We start from the raw sequence: 14,857 nt of genomic DNA, 5'->3' as shown, positions 1-14,857 counted from the left end.
CCAAAGGACGCTCCCAGCACAGCACCCCGAGAAGGCTTCAGGCTTGTGCAGGAGAGGAGATACAGGCCTTGCTCTCAAAATCTGAGAATACAAACACATATCACAAACACACATGCACACACACATACACACATCACACACACCAGACACATACACCACATACACACCCCACATCACAGACACACATGCCACACACACACACCACACATCACAGACACATACACATACACCACACGCACACCACACACATCACAGACACACCCCACACACACCACACAAACACACCACAGACACACACACACTGCACACACACCACACAAACACACACTCCTATAGATTCAAGAAAGCATGCACTGCATCCTCCTCTATCATCAATATGGAATATTCTGGAATAAAGCCACAGTAGCCTTCGTTGGGTGGCTTCTCATTCTATTAGAATATAAGCCACAGGGGAGGCCAGGGGGGTTTTGCACTGGGACTGAGATACAGAAACTGGTACCACAATCGAACTGTTTGCAGAAAAAAAAATCTCATTCTGACGTTTCTTTCTCTCTCCAGAGCAATGTCCAAGAGCCCAGGCAAGAGAAGGCAAACGGAGCCGCACAGGAGACGGAAGGCATGGGGGCGCGAAAGAGGCCCATGCTGCTGTGTAGACACCAAAGCAGAAGTGCCCGGATTTAAAGAAACTCTCAACAGTACACCCCAAGACAGCTTCCGTGGGATCACTGCAGAGTCTTCGACCCTCCTTCCCCAGGCAATGCTCAGCCACACACGCGTTGGGCACCCAGAGCACCTGCCCGGCCGTGCGGAACCTGCCTGCAGCCAGGACACGGCCACACAGCCTCAGGTGCTCAGGACACACCAGGACCCTGCTGCTGCCGCTCACCTTCGGGGTGCAGCCTGCGTGCCCCCGACGTCTGACCAACAATCTTGTTTTGAAACTGTTCTAACCACTGTGTTAGGATATCCCATCCTTTTGCCTGGTGAAAATATACCTGTACCCTGAGTCTGCAAAACGAAATGACACCCAGAAAAAGTTTGTAAGAGAACTGGAGCTCAACAGAAGAGGTGAAAATGCATTCATGGGAAAAAGAAAGGCTCCAGGGAGCCTTGTGGGCTGCTGCTGCCTTGGTTTCATTTTGGTGGCGTCCGGGGGAGGCCGAGCCACCCACTCGCATCCCCCAGCGGTGTGCGTCAAAGGCCTTGCACTCCCCAGGGCAACCGCCAAAGCTCAGGAAACACTCCACGTGTCCATCCTCCTTTCACCCCGGGCTGCCGGCTTCCTTGGCTTTAAAGATTTCTGCCAAGCCCGCCGACACCACACCATCTAGAAAACATTTCCCCCCACCTGGCTCTCTGGGATGAGCAATTCATGTTCCCGGGCTCTCTGCTTCGGGCTCATAGCGAGATACAGGTGCTGTGGGAAGGGGCCCTGCGGCCCCCACTCTCCATGAACCTGCAGCCCCTGTAAGAGCAGCTGGGGACAGGGAGAATGACCATGGGGACAGGAAGGATGACTGTGGGGACGGGGAGGATGACCGTGGGGACGGCGGGGGGGGGGGAGGGTGACCACGGGGACAGGGGGAGGGTGGCTGCAGGAATAGGGGGGATGACCACGGGGACCTGGGCAGAGATGCACAGGGGAAGGTGGACTTTACCAAGGGCCTCTGGTGAGGGTCAGGGGTCTCTAACAAAAGGGAGAGTTCCAGTTCCTTCTTTCCCATACATCTTCAAGTACTTGTGAGTTTATAGACCGTTTTAAAATAGTGAGTGTGTTTTAAAAAATCCACCCAAGTTTTCTCAGAATCTCAAAAATAAACAAACAAAAAACCACAAAGGATATTTATTTATTTACTTATTTATTTATTTATTTATTTTATTGTTTTTGATACAGAGCCTCACTCTGTCTCCCAGGCTGGAGTGGAGAGGCACGATCTCAGCTCACTGCAACCTCCACCTTCTGGGTTCAAGTGATTCTCCTGCCTCACCCTCTTGATTAGCTGAGATAACAGGTGCCTGCCACCACGCCTGGCTAATTTTTATATTTTTAGTAGAGATGGGGTTTCACCATATTGGCCAGGCTGGTCTCAAACTCCTGACCTGAGGTGATCTGCCTGACAAGGGATAATTTTAATAAGGTAGATGATACCAGTAACCAACCCGAGTACACCTCTCACGTATGTCTCAATTGTGCACATGAAGTTTGCTTGACGTGGGGGAAAAGCACACTGAAAAATGTTTCTGAAGTAACTTCTATGTCTTCACACAATTTCTCCAGAAAAATAACATCCAACCAAAGCATGAGAACAGCTGTGGCTCAGGAAACCCAGAGGGTCTGAGAATGTGACCCTCTGGGGAAGAGGATTTGAAACACTGGAGATTTACTCACATAAAAATAAAAAATCAAGCTAGTTCCATGCCCATCCTGTGACTTGCCACCCATGGGAGAGCCACAGTGAGGTCTGAGCTCTGTTCTTTCCTGAGTGCACAGAGGGCGAAGCCACCAAGAGTCCCCACAGTCCAGGACTGGGGTCCCTGCTCCACCACAAACTTCCGTTTTTATTTTATTTCTTTTTCTCCCCAAGTCAACACTAGCAAACAACCACAAGCTTGTCACGTGTCCTTGGGAAAACGTCTTAAGGTCTCTAAGCCTACGGTTTTCACTTTATAAATAGAGGTAATCCTATCGTTACTGCGAAGACTAAAGCGGTTTCCTGCACAGTCAGTGCTCAGCATGGAGGCGGCTACAGAGAAAGCCTCAAGCAGTAGTGAGGAAGAGAGAAGTATTAGTGAATAAAAGTTAAGGCCATTGTTTCAGCCAGAGCCAAACTCTTGATGGCTTGGCAAGTGTAAAGATATTTCTGAAGAAGTTACAGAATTTATTTATTTATTTATTTTTCAGACGGTCTGGCTCTATCGCCCAGGCTGGAGTGCAGTGATGTAATCTCAGCTCACTGCAACCTCCGCCTCGCAGGTTCAAGCGATTCTGCTGCCTTAGCCTCCTGAGTAGCTGGAATTACAGGCGTGCACCACCACACCCAGCTAATTTTTGTATTTTTAGTAGAGACAGGGTTTCACCACATTGGCCAGGTTGGTCTTGAACTCCTGACCTCAGGTGATCCACCCGCCTTGGCCTCGCAAAGTGCTGGGATTACAGGCGTGAACCACCGAGCCAGGCCAAAATGGCAGAATTTAAAGCTGGACAAGCCGACATCACCTCCTCCGGGGGGTGGCTCAGTGCTGGGTGGCTCAGTGCCGGGTGGCTCAGTGTCGGTGCACAGTAAGGGAGACCCAGGGCTCGGTGCCGCTCAGTGGGGATCTACAGCTCTCATCAGCGGTCTCACGTCACTGCACAGCACAAGGTCTTCTTGAAGGTTTTAACTTTTTCAAAGGAGGGAAACTGCGATAAAGATCCAAGAAAAATGTCCCTGGCAGAGAGGAAGCCCCTGAAAGCTTGGCCCAGAAGGTTGGAGACACGTGGCAGCAGCTCTTCGCCTGTGCAGGAGAAGACGCTGTTGCGGGAGAGGGGCGTCCCCACAGCAAAGCAACACATGGCCGGGGACGCTGCCCTTGGATGAAGGCCCTCTCCCTGCCGGCTTCTGCCTACGAATGGGAGTGGGTGCTCTCGCCAGGTGCTGCTCTGCTCTGAACTGACCGCTACCAAGTTTCTATGCAGCAAGTGGCTCAGGCAAACATCTGAGCAGTGATAAGGCCGGCAATGGCCTGCAGGGAGGAACGGGGTGGTGGGGAAGCCGGGTCCTGGGTGGAGGAGGTTGCTGGGGCTGAAGCCCCCTCATGCTGCCCGAGCCTGGGGGCAGGTAAGAGACACGTCCTACTTCCCTGGACACTACGATGGGCAGGATGCGGCTCCCCGGAGGCACCAGCCATGTTTCCCTCAAGTCACCAGTGCAGGTTTTTCTGAAGGCTCCGGGGGAACCCGCCACTTAGGAAAGTCTCTGCACCTCCACAAAGCTGTCCCAAGACACAGGCAACTGGGCCACCATGGTGTCATGATGGACGCCTCCTAGAAACCAGGACTCAGAAAACATGTATGTCTTCAGAGGAACAGGATGAGAACTGCAAAAACAGACCTCACTTTGGTTCTTTTCCTTGATGCCCAGGGCAATCACTGATTCATCCATTCATAGCGCCTGCAGTCGGAGGGCCTGATTTTGAATCTGGGCTTCAGGTCTTACTGACTGTGTGACCTTGGGGAAACCCTAATCTCTGTGTGCCTCAGTTTCCCCATCTGTGAAGTCATGATAACAGTACCGACTTCACCGTTGGGAGGATTAAATAAGAAAACATGCTTAGATTGAGGCTTTGGGCCTGTGCCTGGCACACACCAGGTGATTATTTGCTGTTCCTACTACGATGATTATTAGTTTATTCAAAATCGGGTTTGCTATGGTCCCTTGCTGAGTCAGCACTGCACAGGGTGCCAGGAATACCAGGCTGAGCCAGGCTGGGTCAGACTCGCCGGGTCCTGACCCCTGAGCACCCCCAGGCCACCCAGAGCTGGACACGAGTGACCACAAGAAGCGACGGAAATGACGGCGACAGCACGTGTTGGGTGTTCGTGGGAAGGCGTGCTGTGGGGCAAGGAGGAGGGGACTCTCCCTGAACTTGAGGTCAAAGAAGGCTTCAGGCAGGAGAGGCTCAGGCCCCAAGTCTAGGCCGCAGTGGCACTTGCAGAGACAGGGAGAGGAGAGCAGGCACCCGGCCTGGAGGTGTGGAAGAGCTTCCACGGGGCGAGCAAGGAGGAGGAGGAGGAGAGAAGGGGCCGCCACTCCCTACGGCCTCCTGGGTGGGCAGTGCTGCTGGCAGAGGGCTCTGAATCTGCACCACGACCGCTCTCAGAATGTACTTTTCCACGGCGAGCCTCCGTTTTGGACATGGGATGTACCTGATGTCTACAAGCTGGAAGTAGCACTGTCAACTGTGTGCTACTTGTGCATGCAGGGTCTGAAGGGAAGGCATTGCATCCACCGCCCACCTGACCTTACGGCTCAGCCACATCTAAGCAGCACGGTTCAGTCAGAAGTTCGCACCTCATTCAATCCAGCTGTTGCTAAGTCAGTATGGCTGTCGTGGGGCCGACTGGAGGGTGTGCTGCCTCACGCTACATCTCAGGACATCCACAAAGCACTGCTTTTGCCACATTCTGCTTGGCTGCAAGGCCACTTTCTGGAGCCCGAGCTCCACCACCGACCACAGCCCAGGCTGGGAAGAAGTTACCTGGGCAGCGGCGATTCCCTACAGGTATGGCACGGGTGGTACGGGGCGAGCAACGCATCAGCCCCGTGCGGAGGTCACCGAACAAGGGCTGTACACGTGGAAACCATGATGACATCAAGCTGACAGGTTAAACCCCAGAGCCCCAGCGGCACTGGCTGTCGGTTGTCCTGCACGTGCCCCCAGAAGACGTGGCTGCAGGCCCAACTCCTGGTGTCTCCCTTGGTGATAAACACAAGAAAGCCACATCTATCTACTGAAGACAGAAACAGAAATTCCTCACAAGGGAGCTGGAAATGTGCCAGTCCGCTGCCCTCACGGGAAACAGGGTCGGGCCAGCCCCCACCAAGGATGGGGGCTGGGGCGTTTGGCTGCCGCCTCTCCTGCTCACTGTGGCCTGCCCTGCCAGCATCCCTTCCCCTTGCTGTGCAGACCCTTTCCGGGCTACCTGCCAGAGCTCCTCACAGTGGGGACCGGCCCCTCCCTTTCCACCCTTTCCTGGACACTCTTGGGAATCTCCAGATGTGGGGGAAGCCGGGAAGGAGCCTGGATTCTGCCTTGTGGCTTGCTGGGGAAAGCTCTGAGGGGCATCCCATGTGGTCTCATTCACTGGTCCTTTAGGCTGATTATAGTTTCCAAATTCATAATGGAAATTCTATAATCTGTCCATTCTCGGTCCTTTACCTTAAAATTTAAAAATTTTGTAAGGAAAAACACACTTCTTACTAGAATGGAATAAAAAATGTAGAATGCTACTTGACTTAGTAATGGTCCAGCCAGGGCCAAGGAGACAAACCTCACGGCATTTGAAATCACTCTAGGTAATAATTTGGGACATTTCCACCCTGCATGAGGTGACTAACCCTCCAAGTAAGCCTGCCAGCACGGGCTCACTGAAGATAGCACTGCTAGCTGTTTTCCCCTCCTAAGACTAGAAAGTGACTGGCCACAGCGGTGGAGGGGGCCACACTCCTCACTCTTCATTGAAAGGTAGCACCTGAAAATGCGGTCACATCCACGGTGCTCAATGGAAGCGTGAGCTTGCTGACCGCTGAGGCGATGGCCGACGGGGTAGCATGGCACACACGCTTCTTTCAAACCTCAGTTGAAGTTTACAGCATCAGCTGCCATCACACCAGAACTGCCATCAGACAAGAGCAGCCACTGCCTATGCTGCCTACGTTCATCATCAGACTTCTGTGGGGGCCGAGGCACAAAGCGGGGACTCCTGTCAGCCAGCGACAGAAATGGCCATCGCCACTGCCAACACTCTAAGTGCAGTGAGTTTAAAATACAGAGCTGTAGTCGGGCGTGGTGGCTCACGCCTGTAATCCCAGCACTTTGGGAAGCCGAGGTGGGAGGATCCCTTGAGCCCAGGAGTTTGAGACCAGCCTGGGCAACATAGTGAGGCCCCATCTCTAAAAATAAAAATTAGCTAGGTGTGGTGGCACGCACCTGTACTCCCAGCTACTTGAGAGGCTGAGGCAGGAGGATCCCTTGAGCTCAGGAGGGTGAGGCTGCTGTGAGCTATGATCACACCAACGCACTCCAACTCTGGTGACAGAGCAAGACCCTGTCCCCCGACGCCCCCAAAAATACAGAGCTATGATCTCAGGAGCATTTTATTTGAGCAAAAGGTAATTTATAAAAGCAAAATCAATAACACGAGCCTCCTCTGAGAGAAAGCTGGAGGCCAGCCCCATCATGTTTTGAAATTTCCCTGATTCATAATCCTCAGTGAACACAAAGGGTGTATCCTCACCCAGAACAAAACTCTCCTGGTCAGACAGTGAACACCCCAGAGCGAGGCCTGTAGGCCACACGCGTCTGCTGAAGGTGTTAACCGGCAGTGGTGCCCACACAGGAAGCCCGAGACCTGCCCCTCCACGGCACCCACTTGCAGGGGTCCAAGGGCCTCCCCCGCACAGCCCGGCCTGGGGGCACTGACACGTTTTTGGCAAACAGATCTTGGCCGGACAGAAGGTCCAATCCTTCCAGCCACTTCACTCAAAGAAAAATCTTCTATTTAAGATCCAGACTCAGCCTGACAATGGTGAAGACGGCTCTGTTTATGATCTGGGACGACGCGCCTTCAGCCACAGCGGCCCAGTGTGTGCAGCTTGGCGACCTTGAGTTTGTAAAGACGAGTAAGACCTTGTGGCATTCGCATGACTCAATAACCAACAGGTAATTAATTATGAACCAAGTAGAAAGGTTGATGTAACCACCTAACTCTTTTGATTGTAGATTTAGCCATGAGGTCGGCGGCACCAGTGAATTCCCTCCCTGCTCGGTGAGGAGCTGGACAGAGGCTCCATCCCACTGAGGGCTGGGCGTGGGCCTACCTGGCCCTGAAGGCACCCATGGGGCCACTCCCACCAGGGTGTGGATGAGGCCTGTTTTCTTTTCTTAATTCATACTCTTTAGCAGCAAAGAAACAACAATGTATACGTGAACTAAAAAAAGAAGGACTATAAATCATGCTGCTATAAAGACACATGCACACGTATGTTTATTGTGGCACTATTCACAATAGTAAAGACTTGGAACCAACCCAAATGTCCATCAATGATAGACTGGATTAAGAAAATGTGGCACATATACACCATGGAATACTATGCAGCCATAAAAAAGGATGAGTTAATGTCCTTTGTAGGGACATGGATGAAGCTGGAAACCATGATTCTCAGCAAACTAACACAAGGAAAGAAAACCAAACACTGCATGTTCTCACTCACAGGTGGGAATTGAACAATGAGATCACTTGGACACAGGGCGGGGACCACCACACACCAGGGCCTGTCAGGGGCTGGGGGGCTGGGAGAAGGATAGCCTTAGGAGAAACACCTAATATAAATGACGAGTTAATAGGTGCAGCAAACCAACATGGCACATGTATACCTATGTAACAAACCTGTACGTTGTGCAATATACCCTAGAACTTAAAGTATAATAAAATAAAAGGAAAAAAATAAATTCCTAGGGAGCAAAGGGGAAGTCATTTGTTTTTGTGCCATGCTGCTTTGCATTTTTAGAATGTCTGTCCCTGGAGATGGAGCTCACATCTTTCCGGAAAGCTCTGTAGTCTCAGTATAGCTGCTCTGTAGCTTTTTAGCTGTCTGGCCCCTCTTAGGTGTTGAGAAAGTTATTAAGAAAATTATTAAGGATAGCATGTCAAGTTTCCAGTGAGAAGGATGCATTTGCAATAATGGAAAAAGGGCACAGTTTTGCAGGTCATCTCCATAGTAAAATATCAATGATTATAATGTGCCTCTATTTTTGAGAAGAAAGTATTCCAGAGCCACTAGTGTGTTAGAAAAAAAAATCCCATAGTAGAAATCATCATTGGTAAAGAAAGCAAGCCAAGACAGAGCTGAGGACCAGGACTCTGGGTCTAGATCACTCGTGGCTGTGTGCCACTGGACAGGTTACTGAAAGCTGCATGTGTGTTTTTAATCTGTGAAATGAGGATGAAGGCAGAGCAGCTCCACAGAGTTGTTGGGAGGACTTTGAGGGTGGATGTGTGTGGAGCACAGAGTACGAGCCCGGCTTGCACATTCAGCCCGTGTGACACTGATCTCTGGTGGGTGCAATGAGTACACAGCCCGGTTTACACATTCGGCCCGTGTGGTACTGATCTCAGGTGTGTGTGATGCGTATGAGCCCGGCTTGCACACTCGGCCCGTGTGGCACTGATCTCTGGTGTGTTTGATAAGTATGAGCCTGGCTTGCACACTCGGCGCATGTGGCACTGATCTCTGGTGGGTGCAATGAGTACACAGCCCGGTTTACACATTCGGCCCGTGTGGTACTGATCTCAGGTTTGTGTGATGTGTATGAGCCCGGCTTGCACACTTGGCCTGTGCAGCACTGATCTCAGGTGTGTGTGATGCGTATGAGCCCGGCTTGCACACTCGGCCCGTGTGACACTGATCTCTGGTGGGTGCAATGAGTACACAGCCTGGTTTACACACTCAGCCCATGTGGCACTGATCCCACATGGGTGTGGGCATCCCCCTGCCAGTGTCTGCATCTACATTTGGCACAGAGAAGCCACACAGCCTCAAGGGAGCTGGGGGCCTCTGGCAGGGCCTCCTTCCAGGACACAATACCAAGGAGGCCAGACCCCCAGGGCCGTCCCCACCAGACGACCCTCCAGCCACTCTGTCCGGCCGATGAGACCCTCTCCCTCCCTCCTCCCTCTCAGGTGAAACTACAGTAACTGGGCATCTTTAAAGAAGAGCGCGGCATCTTCCACCGCTGCCCTAAATGGAAACGCTCCACTGCAAAACTCAATGTGATGCTTGTGCCTCACGACCCAACGCCCTCCCCATGGGGCAGTGTTTGTCAGGAACGGTAAACCCAGCACGTCTGCACCCAGGCACAAAAAGTCTCCATCGGGAAAATGTGAAAAATTGATCTTTTTGCAGCTCAGTGCTGCCTCCAACACATCCAGAGCCAACTGGAACTGTGAGTGTGAGCCCAGTGGCACCGCAAGCACCCATACCAGCACCCTGCCCTGGGCAGAGCCACGTGGGACCGTCCCCGCAGGACAGTGCTGCACCCAGAGCCCCCACCCCAAAGGCTTCCTGTGCTCCGAGGAGCTCCCCAGGTATGAGCACACAAACAGAGCAGGCCAGGGTCAGCGCAGCACATTCGGACACCACAGTCTTCGCTCGCCGCAGAGCTGCCTGCTTCTCTGCTGTGCCTGAGCCGGGGCCCTGGGCATGTCCGCAGAGTCCTCAAAGTATCTTATACTTCTTTATAACACAAAGTGCAAAATAAGCTGAAGAGGATTCTGGGGGCAGAAATTCATCCATACACATCACAAGACAAATGTCTCATCTCTTAACTCAGCATCTGATGGGGAAAATTACAGAGGGGAAATCACTCAGAGAAGAGACCTGTCATTCTCGAATTCTGCCAAAAGAAGAATAAGACAACAAAGGCTTCAGGAAAACTTCTCTGCACCTTTCTGGGAGCCATCTGAACGGAGCCATGCTGCCCGAGTGTGCAGGGTTATTTTGAGAGTGTAATCACTAGTAAGTAACAGGACAACACTAAGGAATTAAATGTACAAAACTGGGCAGGAAAAGATGGGTTCACTGGGCTCTGCTGGGGAGGAATAAAGGCCACTCTCCAGACTGGACGCGGCACCAAGAGAACATGGTAAACGGGAACCGGCCCTCTTTGCGGAGGGCCCTGGCCTTCAGCTCAGAGGGCGACGCAGAATCCCACACACAGCAGAAGCCGCGGGGCCCGGTGCACCCACAGGTGGCTCGAATGCAAAACGGTTAAGGAAAAAGCCTGCGCTCTGTCAGTTTGACACAGTGGCTGCAGGGCACATGATGACAGGAAATCTAAACAGGAAGGTGAAATGTTTAGACAGCATGTGTGGGGAAAAGGCCGGGGAAAAATATTCCAGATTGTTAAACAGGGTCATGTGTCATAGTGGGAAAAAAAGAAAAAAGGTTTCTTGTATAATCACCTCTCCCTGATCATGACACAGTTTTACTTGATTTTATTTCATCATAAAACTCAGAGGGCCTCAGAAGGAACCGTCTCACATTCTAGGCCAGCAAGGCCAGCTGGGAGCAGAGGGGCAGTAACCAGTGATTTCGTTCAGGAAAGCGACTTTACACAAACACTCCCACAATCGGCACTGCTACAGGATGCTCTGGGTTCTGGGCGCATTTGAGGCATCCCTCTGAGAACTCAGGGGACACAGGGCCATGCTCGCTTCTGGAGAGGAAACGGCCCATTGCCGCCCCTGAACGCCAGGGGAGCCTCCCTTCTCCCACGGAGTCAGGGCCGGGGCAGCTGAGCCTGTCCATGATCTAAGCCAGGGCAGCACTTGTCCCTGCGTCCTCGGCTCATGGCCCACGTGGCCAACCCTGCTCTGGTGACGCAGTCCCACCGCTTCCAGTGGCTTTTCCTTGGTGCCCAGGTAACTTTTTCTCTTGGACCGAGAACAATGCACACACGTGTTTGCACACACACACCCCCCAAGGGGAGGACGCCCCTGACAGCAGAGCCCAAGCCAGGGTCACAGAGCTCTGTAGGCTCTGCCAAGAGACCTGGCTCCTGCCGCTCCCTGCTCCTGACACACGACACTGGTCGGGGGTGTAAGCACAGCTCCCGCAGGAAGGGGATCCACCGCACGGGCACACGAGCCGAGTCAGCCCACGATGAGCGATGTTGGCCAAGCAATAAGGAGTGAGTTTTTCCCATTTCGCAAGATGTTTTCTCAAAACAAAAATTAAAGATATAGACATGTTTCATGGAAGTGAAAAATAATTTTCAACACTCTTCTAAATGTGGAACAGTCTTGGAACAGCCTGAGATCAGTAGGAAAACAGCGGCCTCTCCCCTCGCTCAGCCCCCATCCCTGCGGCGCCCAGAGCACCAGCCCTTTCTTGAGTCCCCACACAGGCTCGTGGCCGGGCTCTGGACATCCAGGTGTGTGATGTTTCCTAGTTAGTTTCACGTCCAGACCCCTGCCTCCCACACTCGGGAGCAGAAGTCCTTCTGTCTGCGTTCTGTACCCACAGCGTCTACGTGGTCCAGAGGGGCCCTTGCTGAGCCCCTGCACACCAGTCAGCAGCCCTGGCCTCCAGGTCATGACTCGCTCAGGGGCCGAGTGTCCCACACCAAGGCATCCCCAGGGAGCAGCAAGGGGCACGGCTGGAGGAGCTGCATCGAGCCCCCGGGGCCGGCAGCTGTGGTTTCCTGATCTGGGGAAGCGAGGGCTGTGTGTGAATCTCCTGAAGCCCCTGGTGGGTGGCTGGAAGACGCGATCACTCCACGGGAAGCACAGAAGGCGTGTGCGGGCTCGCGGGACCCACGGTCAGCTGCATCCGAGAGTGACGAATGACGTGCTGAAACGCGACCTCCTGCCTCCCTTTTTCTTAGGGACTGCCTCTGCCCTAAGACTAAAGACACTCATTTTCTTCATTTACTCTGCTCCTGATAACGTCAGATTGAAACCAGGAAACAGTTGTGAAAATAAAGACACTGAAAGGACACACAGAATTTTAATGAGCATCTTCTTTCCGGAATAGCCCACGTCTAAGACAGCCTTCTGTGACAGTCTTTAATGCTTCCATAAAGGTGGCATCTTAGGTGTGAGAGGGAGCACATTTAACCCACGATGCCTGCAACCCTTCCCATTGTCACAGGAGACCCCGGTCACTGCACCAAAGCCCCTCCAGCCAGACTGCGGTTGGTGAGACAAATTCAACATGGGACACAAATCCCTCCCTTCCCGGCTCCCACAGAGGATGACTCACTGGACAATTAAGTTCTAACGGCTTCCAAAAAAGTCAGTGGTGCCTTTAAAGTTCACAGATCCAACGCGACCTCTGTGGGCAAAGCCAGCCTTGAGAGGCCCCACAGGCTGAACCCTGCTTTTCAGTTTCATAGTCAGACAATTTAAAATAGCCAGTCAGTCAGAAGCAAGTCACCTGCCTTCACAGCAGCCCAGGCCTGGCGTGGAAGTAGAGAACGGGCAGCTGTTTTTCACAAGAAACTTTTGCACCTTGCAAATTTTCTTTTTGTTCTGAATAAGGACTGACTGTCATGTACCATCCCTGTCATCGCCTGCATCTCCAGCCCGCAGCGCATCTTCAGCACGCAGCATGTAGGGAGGACTTCCCACGGGCGGGCAGGACTCTGGACCCGAGAATGACACGGGATGGGTTTCAAGAGAGTTTAGATGCCCCCCTGCCCCCCGCCCACAGACCTGCTCTTACCACATCAAAATCTTAGTTCAATTTATCGTTCATTCTTCTCGAGCACCTAAAGGTCCCCGGTGCATGCTGTGGGTCTATTGTACCGACCTGGCCTTTGGGGAGCCAAGGCTGTCCCCACGCGGGCTGGCCTGGTGTGGGGAACAAGCCCCGCTGTGCACCCAGGCCTGCCTCGGTCCAACACAATGAGGGAGTCACCCTACACAGGAGGGATGGTGACGAGACGTCACCGCAGAGGCAGCAGAAGGGATAAAGGGGAGGTAGGGATGAATAGGGCCCTGGTGTTCGGGAAGGGACTGGCCACCCCGGGCTGAGAGGGAAGCTCAGGGGACTGGGGTCTGCACAGGGCTTGACAGATGGGAGGGTCTGCAGGGATAAAGTGGAGTTGCGGGGGCGGTGCAAGGGAGGGAGCCAGGCAAACAAAGGCTTAGAAGCAGAGGAGCCCAGCCCAGGGACACAAAAGGTATTCACATCCTTCCATTCGGTGGCCACAGCTTAATTAAGCCAAAGGGCAGGGGCCTGCGGGCTGGGGGTGGAGCAGCTACCAGAGCAGCTGCTTCTCCATTTTCGGAACTGCACGTCGTTCTGGGGCCCAATTATTCCACCTAAAACTGATCTGAGCGACACCCTAACTGCACAAGGCCTGAAGGACACCCTGAAGAGTTTCCTCCTACCAGACCCCCGAAGGCCAGGTCCTGGAGGCCTGCTGGGGGTCCCAGTCTCAGATGTCTCAGCTCTGACCTAAGGGCTCCGAGCCCTGAGGTCTGTACGGGGAGTTTCGAAAAGTCTATGCTCTACCCCAAGAAGGGGACAGGTGGGGCAGCAGCCCTGGAGGAAAACCTGTGAGCAAGTTGTGAAGGGAGTGTGAGGGTTTTTGGGGAGTGAACTTTGCAGGGGGTGCTGGGAGCAGCTGGTCCGAGGACACCGCTGACTGGGGGACAGGGGCCATGGGTCGCACGTGGGGTGTCAGCTCTGCTTCCTCACTTGGGGTTGACTTGAAATCTCAAGATGTGCCTGAAAAAATCCACCTGGAGAAGCGAGGGGCCCACTGGGAACGGGAAGGCCTGAGCAAGACAGACGCATGCTCAGAGGGAGGAAGGGGCACCTGGCAAGCCACCCTCAGAAGAATCAGACACGTTTTCTAGACTTTTCCCCTTCACATTTCAGCTTCACGTTTGGGGCTCACTTAACAATTCATGTATTTGTTCTCCTTGAATCTGGTAGAGAATAAGAAACCCCTGGGGTGGGGACAGAAATAATTCTGAAACTCACACACCAGCTCCAGCTTCCATCCAATTTAGTATTTTGTTTTGCAAAAAAATCTGCATTTTATTTCCTCCCACTCAGGAACATCCGATCTCTGGTTTCAGGGTGCGTTTTACAGGCCAGGAAAGGTGACTCCAGGTCAGGAAAGGCGATTCCAGGAAGATTCCATTATTGTTCACTCTCCCGCATCGTCATCTTCACCAAAAAAACTGAAAGCGAGCAAATGCCTACCCAGAGGGCAGATCCAGCTTCTGCTCTCCTCAGAGGCGCTCAGTCCAGTTACACATCAACGTTAGATAGTCCCAGCACTTATCACTTGTAAACTCTTTTAATTGATTTGCTATTAAATGGCATCAGATCAATCCAAGTTTAAACCTGTATATTGAATCCACATTCTACAAACTCTGTACAGAATTATGTATTTTAAAACATGTAGCGTTACTGGCTAATGTAATCATCTGCGAATCTCCCCCCGTCTGTTCTTCAAGTCACTGCACCTGGAGACACACACCAGCACGTACCCAGACACTCCATTCTGCTGGCTGCATTATTATCCTATACATGAAAAAATCTTGAAAGGGTGTTGGTTCACACCTGCCAACTTTCTA

At 52.6% G+C, this 14,857-nt stretch overlaps 1 protein-coding gene across 1 annotated transcript in view; it reads right to left on the bottom strand.

Annotated features, from left to right (window-relative positions):
* Positions 1–14,857, bottom strand: part of LOC104671765 (protein tyrosine phosphatase receptor type N2) — a 521,621-nt gene that overhangs the window by 119,799 nt on the left and 386,965 nt on the right. The window lies entirely within an intron of this gene.

The sequence above is a fragment of the Rhinopithecus roxellana genome, chromosome 6 (genome assembly GCF_007565055.1).
Source record: "Rhinopithecus roxellana isolate Shanxi Qingling chromosome 6, ASM756505v1, whole genome shotgun sequence".
NCBI lineage: Eukaryota > Metazoa > Chordata > Mammalia > Primates > Cercopithecidae > Rhinopithecus > Rhinopithecus roxellana.
The sequence above is the reverse complement of the archived record's forward strand: the minus strand, read 5'-3'. Positions and strand labels throughout refer to the sequence as shown.